Consider the following 7,943-nt stretch of genomic DNA (forward strand, 5'->3'; position numbering starts at 1 on the left):
CTTCTCCCCCCCCCTCGTTTCACCTGACAGGGGGGAGTTTCCCCTGTTGGCGCAACACGTTATTCCAACCAGTTCCTGTCCCCTCCATCAGGCGCCCCGGCTGACCAGTGGGAGGCAGTATAGAGACCAGGATTACTGCATACTTTTTTGTGAGGGTACCTACCCTAGGGGACACGGGGAGAACATGCAAACTCCACACAGAAAGGCCCTTTTGCCAACCCCATCTAGGGTATGGGCACTGATGACGCAGAGGAGAGAACACGCACCCACAGCGCCCCCAGCTGGAATCGAACCCAGGACTTTCTATAGCCGTGAGAAAATGGAATTACTCAAGTAAAGTAAAAGTACATCACAATTTTACTCAAGTAGGTACTTGAGTGTACTTAATTTTTTAAGTATACTTTCCACCACTGCCTGTGACCCCCCCCCCCCCCCTCTCTCTCTCTGTTTTGTCCCCGTGGAGTTGTTTACCTGAATCAGGAAGCCCTCAAAGAACGGCAAACCTTCACAATTTTTTTCTGTGCCAAGAGGACAAGTCAAGAGAGAGATTTTAGATCAATACAGGCGATCGTTTTGTTTACACCTAATCAAAGTGCTTGTCGTGTTTCAGGCGAGGGAAAACGTTAAAAAGACATTGGTGATTCAAAACCTGTCACGGAAATGCCTTGACTGCCAGGTATTAAATTGTTCATTCATCCGCCTGTGCCAGGGTTTTTCCATTGTTTTTACCTTATTTTGCCGACACACGGAGCGCTTGTTTAGCAATCTGGGAAAATATTTTTTTATCACACTGATTTTAATGTGGTATTCTTAAGACTGTAGCTGCTGTTTTGGTTTTATCGCACATTGAATTTCACTTGCCTTTTACTTGTAATTGGTATTGTTGACAATAAAGTCGAACCTTGAAATCCAAATCAAAGCCTGTGCAAAAGTGTTAGCACAGAAATTATCCTATCAAAACATTAAAAGGCACGAATGCAGTATAAAGCAGGCCCTAATAAGTTACCTTTGTGGACATAAACTTTTTCCACCTGAAACTCCTTAAAGATTCTTCTGTGATTAACATGTAAAACAAATATATGTTTGCAGTTCGCACTACACCCGCACTACACCCATAGTCCCAACCAATTAAATAACGTTTGAAAAATGAAAGATGATTCAGCATAATTTGAGTAGCAAAGACCTAATAAAAAATATGAATGGTGATTCACATAGTTCAACTTATCCCAAGGCATGTGGTTCATCTTGCCCCAGAGCCACCATTTTGACAAAACCTGGCTAGCTTAATGCTTAAGGCTCATGCTCATCTTTAGCTAAATGATTCACATAGTTTTATACATTGGGCTATCACCAACATGCATGATATATAAGTTTAGACCAGGGTACATTTGCTTTAACATAAAACTCATTATACCATAAAAGTCAAAAATGTACTTTGACCAGCAAAAAAACAAAAAAATACTTTTTGGTTTTTTTTTGTCCTGGTGTCTGTAAACTCCACAGCCAGGTGTAAATGATGTTTGTGTTCTTATTTTAAGGTCAAATGACAACTCATGTGTATAGTTTTAAAGATAAAGGGGGTGGTTTATCTTACCCAGCGGTTCATCTTACCCCGTTCTGCCGTTAATGTGTCTTCACATGTACACATGTGTTCTAACCTGACTGCGCCAGATGGTGGCAGCAGTGCGTATGCCTGGCTGCATACCGCTCTGCTTACCATCTGGGATTGCTCAAGCAGACCCGATGTAAGGGGCGGGCCATTTTTTCAAATTCTTTAGCAGGTGATTGGATGGGGCCGTCTCTATATCACGGTCTGGGAGTGCCAACTCCAACCACTCATATTGGCCTGTCATGACGTTACACCCAGAATCCGCCTCCTGGGTTCCCACGTGGTCTGCAATCAGACTCTATTTGCTCGGAGCCGCTCAGAGCCCGCCCGTAGCTGGCGCTGATTCGTCCGGCCCGGGACTTTACGAGTGTCATCAACTCTCCCCGAGCAATCTCAGATGGTAAAGTAGGGCGGTACGCACTACTGCTACCATCTGGCGCAGTCAGGTTACGTGTGTTCAGCTATTATTTATGCATTTCAGCTATCAGTAAAAAGTGTTCAATGGGATATAGCAAAAGCATAAATGCATGCAAACATTTACCATATGAATTGTTTGTGTACGGATATTTAGCTAAATCTGCCTTTTGTTAACAAGTTATGCCCTCTGTAGGGCGGACATCCCCGGAATAGATTTATCTGTTTATAAAGTTAATTGTCGACAACGCTAGTGTGTCTTTTGTGCTTTTATTATACGGTAACAATAACAAACATTAAACATTCACTATATGATCTTAGTCTTTTACATCCAAATACTTATTTGGAATAAGGTTCGCTGGCCTGCCATGCAGTGCCGTCTTATTAATGTCAAAACTCACAGATCATGGCACATTGCTGCCTGTTCTTGGGCTGTTAACTTATAACCTGTATTTCCCATACCAAGTCAAAATTACTATTACACCCATATTCATAAAGGCAGAAAATAACCCAACAGTTTGGAATTGAGACAAACTGACAAAGTCAATGTATGATGATAAGTTAAAATGTATTTTAGTATTGTTTTTTAAACCAAATATCCCCCAGGTCAAAATGATCCACGAACAGAACCAAGGTGAAGTGAATCCGAACAGAACTTAGGGGAGTAATTGGCTATACCCTGCCTTGTTGTGTCATGACGGGCTAAGAACTCCAAAGCAGCTGTTCCCAGCGCAGTGCACAAATGCTCAAGAGAGGGAGACGTATTCTTTTTAACTTAGCAAGGAAGTAATGTGTTAAAAAAAAGCTACATCCTTTTTATGTGTCTATTTGACAAAGAAAAAATATAATTTAAATTTAACTTTTTTAAATTACCAATTTCACCTGGCTTTCCAGCACCTTTTAAATTACAAAAGTGGCCCCTTTCCCCACTTCTGCAAACTCATTTAAACCCGGCAGAGTGACATATCTAATCATGTTTTACCCTCCCAGATAGCTGTTATTTCACTTAATTAATGTCATTGTGGCCTGTGTTTGATTTGAATGGTTGATTTGAATATTAAGTCTCTCTCTCTCTCTCTCTCTCTCTCTCTCTCTCTCTCTCTCTCTCTCTCTCTCTCTCTCTCTCTCTCTCTCTCTCTCTCTCTTCATGTCTGGGGTTGATAAAGGGTCCTTTCTAATTGGTCTGTAACTTTGACTGTAACTTAAAGCAATTAAGATGACAGGTGAGGGTGTTTAAATGGGGCTTGTACTGTACCTCCCTTAACCCCCCTTCCCAAAGCTGTCGGGTCTGAACCCCCCCCCCCATGCACGCACACACACACAAACTCTCCTCTCCTCTCCTCTCCTCTCCTCTCCTCTCCTCTCCTCTCCTCTCAACCACTGTCTATTTTGTTTCTCCAACTCTCTAAATCGGCCATTCCAAACCATTGGCCGCGTGGTATTGAAATTGTGCCCCCAAAATAATTAGCAAATCACTATAGGCCTGTACTGTAGCCTATGTGTATGTGTATACACAATATGCGCAATAAGCCATAGAAACATAAGAGAAAAGCGATTAACAAATGAGCTGAGGAAACAGCTGAGCAGAGTTCTGAGGGATTGTGGATGTCTGTTTGATGTTGCTTATGGCAGATCCCATATTAAAATATCAGTTATCAAGACAAAGGTTTGCCAATTTCTCTGCTTCATCTACACATCAGAAACAATTGTACTATGTGTTTGTTGCTTCGATATGGATATTGAAGTGGTCAATAACAGGGTGAGTTTGAAATGTAGCCTATGTATGAATGTTCCACGGTGTGCAATAGAAAGGTCAGGATAAAGGAATAGATGGCAGGTGATAACAGGTGATACAGGTGATACAGGGCTCCCAGAGACGCCCATGTGAATAAACATGACCAGGAAGACACACATCAGGTTATTCTGGCTACAATGTTTCTGATTGGTAGACAAAACCATGTTGATGAAGAAAGGTGGAGTTACAGTATGTGGCTAGGATTGACTAAGTCGTCGAAGAAAAACATAGCTAATCTACAAGCTCACAACGTGGTGGGTCTACAACATGCTTGTGAGCTGCAGATCGGCTATTTTCTGTGAGCTACTCGTCACAACGAAGTAGGCTGTACATTTGATTAAGAATAGGCTAGCCTATTTCCTTTTACTGCTAAATCTGATTGTTATGTATCATTTAATTAAGCCATACATTGCAAAGTGTCATTTTTAGTCTTTGATCCAAACAAAGTGCGCCTCCTTAAATGCTACATTTCTGACTTTAGCTGGGGAGAATCTCGTCAAAAATCATCAATTTCGTGCACTTGGTGCAAAGTTTTTGATTTTTGGTATGGTGTTAGATATGGGTATAAGGTTTTCAAAAACCATCGCAAACAAATTGGGCTCGCCCCCTAGTGGTCTGTTTGCAATTAATCAAATATTCGATACATCAGTATATGGTTGAAACCCCAAATAATTGATAAAAGAGATTTTTCAATGGATTCTGTTACTATTGGGTATGATAAACAACATACAAAAACATCGGGAAAAAATAACTACCGGAAAGGCACCATTTTCAAGATGGCGTCCACGATGGCTGCTGGGAGCTAAAAATGCCTATTTAATGTGTAAAAATTCATATAAAATATGCACTTGGTAACTAGCTTTTACATTTTGACATGGTGTTAGGTATGTGTATAAGGTTTTCAAAAACTATCGCAAACAAGTTTGGCTCACCCCCTAGTGGTCTACAATATACTGACCTATCTAATATTTGATTCATTGCAAACAGACCACTAGGGGGCGAGCCCAACTTGTTTGCGATGGTTTTTGAAAACCTTATACCCATACCTAACACCATGCCAAAATTCTAAAACTCTTCACCAAGTGCAGATTGTATATGAATTTTTACACATTAATTTTTAGCTCCCGGCAGCCATTGTGGACGCCATCTTGAAAATGATGGCTTTCTGGTAGTTATTTTTTCCTAAACTTTTAGTATGATGTTTATCATACCCAATAGTAATGAAATCCGTTGAAAAATCTCTTTTATCAATTATTTGGGGTTTCAAGCATATACTGACAGATCTACTATTGTATTCATTGCAAACAGACCACTAGGGGGCGAGCCCAACTTGTTTGCGATGGTTTTTGAAAACCTTATACCCATACCTAACACCATGCCAACATTCTAAAACTCTTCACCAAGTGCAGATTTTATATGAATTTTTACACATTAAATAGGAATTTTCAGCTCCCGGCAGCCATCGTGGACGCCATCTTGAAAATGGTGCCTTTCCGGTTGATATTTCTTCCTGAATTTTTAGTATGTTGTTTATCATACCCAATAGTAACAGAATCCATTGAAAAATCTCTTTCATCAATTATTTGGGTTTTGAACCATATACTGATGTATCGAATATTTGATTCATTGCAAACAGACCACTAGGGGGCGAGCCCAATTTGTTTGCGATGGTTTTTGAAAACCTCATACCCATACCTAACACCATAACAAAAATCAAAAACTTTGCTCCAAGTGCACGAACTTTACCAGATTCTCCCCAGCTACTTTATGAAGTCAAAAAAGTTGCGTATTTATAACATTCAAATTTACTAGGTGAATGTGGCAAATGTGGAGATTATAAAGTCGGACATTTGCGAGATCTTTCTCAGAGATTTCTGAGATTTATGTGGCAAATCTGTGAGATTATTAAATCAGAAATTTGTGAGATTTTCTCGGAAATCTCTGAGATTAATGTTGCAATTATGTGGGTTTTTGAAGTCAGAAATATACGACATTTTACTCCGAAATTTCTGACTTAAATGTCAGAAATTTGCCCCGCCCTCACCGGTGAATTGTTTTCTCCTCTCTCTTCCAGATTCTCCGTATTCTGAGATGTTCCCTGAATTTTGTGCATGCTTTTAGAGCATGCTAGGCAAAAACAAGGAACTATAAGCTATACCCCCCCCCCCCCCAATAGGGATACAATAGCAGAACAATATCAATACATTGACATGAAACTTAGTCAGACATTCACAAGTATTTGAGCTTAGCCAGACTGATCGTGCAAAGGTGGAGAATGGGGTGGAGGAGGAGGAGGCAGCTAGCAGCGAATGTTCCAAAGCTTCAATCGTTGGTGGCGATGTCACCAAGAACGCGTCTCCGTCATTGGCTAAAGGCCCTGTCTTTGTACTGTCGGTAATTTCTTTGAAGAGGATAAACTTGACCTATAAAGTTTTGGTATAACATACTGGTATCGCCTTTCAGCGAGCCCACAATAACTAAAAATCACCCTGTGGACAATATGCCTTCCGGTTGGTTCCAAGATTTCTAGTGGAAGTGCTGCGTTTAACGGAAGTTACGTTAGGGGAAAACCGGGAAAGCTCACTTCTGGGGAAGCTCACACGGCAGAAGTTGAATGCTTTCTGCCTTATTATTGTCACCAGGCTTGTCTCTTCGCAGATGAGTGAAGCCTGGCTACGCGAGGCTAGCTAAAAATACTGTTCCTACGAAACAGTGTGGGTTCGCTGCTCCCTCATTGGCTAAAGGCCCTGCCTGTGTACTGTCGGACAGTTTTTTGAGGAGAATAACCTTAGTATAGCCTATAAAGATTTGGGAGAACATACGTTTTCAGCGAGCCCACAAATCTTTACTATATAAAGATTTGGGAGAACATACTATAAAAGTTTTCATGCATGGGTGTTGTTGTTATTTATCTCAGGTCGCACTTGTTGGTGGTGATGTCACCAAGAAAGCTGCTCCCTCATTGGCTAAAGGCCCTGCCTTTGTACTGTCGGCCAGTTTTGAGGAGAATAACTATTAAGATTTGAAGAATGACATAGACAAGACTGAAAGAATTAGCCTAAACTAAATGCAGAGCCCTGCTAGTAGGACTTTTAACCAGACAGAGTGAAGATAAACAACACAACAAAGCCTCAGTATTTATCTCAGTGTGATTATGAGCCCACGGGAGAGAAAACAACAATTCCTTTCCCACTGGGAACATGGGAAAGTGGTTGGACAAATAAACACGATAATGTGTGTACGTGTGCGTGCGTGCGTTATGCCTGATTTAAACCTGGTGACCTGGTTGTGTAGTGGTGTCCTGCAACAGTGGTTCTCAACCTTTTCAGGCCGCGACCCCCAAAATAATCATATTTGAACTGGGGACCCACCACGCTGATAAGGACTATGGAGGCATTACATTTTGTAACACACGGTTCTATTTTCACAATTTATTAAAAAGGTGCTTAAATTGTCACTTGTGCAGATACCCTCTAGTCTATACGCTTAAACTTTATGATGGTTTGTTCACTGTTGAGTGAGAAAACAATGTTGCACATTGGTTCCCCAAAATAATTTGAGCAACCGACCCACAGGTTGAGAACCACTGATCTACAGTACAAGCTCACAAAAAAAAAAAGAAAAAGAAAAAGAATCACATGAGCAGTGGGCTTTCTATGAGTTAATTTCATTAAGCGCACCGTGAAGCTTGGCCAATGAGCCAAGGGTAGGGACATACCGGTATACGTACTGTACATACATACACACAGACAAAGATGTAGGAGCGGTTAGCACCGCTCAAAAATAATAATATTGATGTCGTCACAAGTATAGTAATACAATTTTTTGTGTGTGTATGTGTGTGGGGGTGGGGGTGGGGGGTTGGAGGCTTTATGAGGGAAGAAATCATTCAAATGAAAGCCCCTCAGAGGCGTGCGCTTTATTGAATTTGCCGTTTTCTTTCATCCGCTGCGGCAATAACAGAGAGAATGTTTTAGTTGATTAGCTACCTGCCGCGCACGGTCCGCGATAGGGACGTATAAAACGCGCAGGAACACTACTCGTATCTGACTGTGCCCCCTGGTGTTATCCCCCCGATTATTAGGGACAGCGGAGGGATAACACCAAGCGAGAGGGATTTTTTGC

This window comes from Nannobrachium achirus, assembly GCF_963921795.1.
Source record: "Nannobrachium achirus genome assembly, chromosome: 21".
In the NCBI taxonomy this organism is placed as follows: Eukaryota; Metazoa; Chordata; class Actinopteri; order Myctophiformes; family Myctophidae; genus Nannobrachium; species Nannobrachium achirus.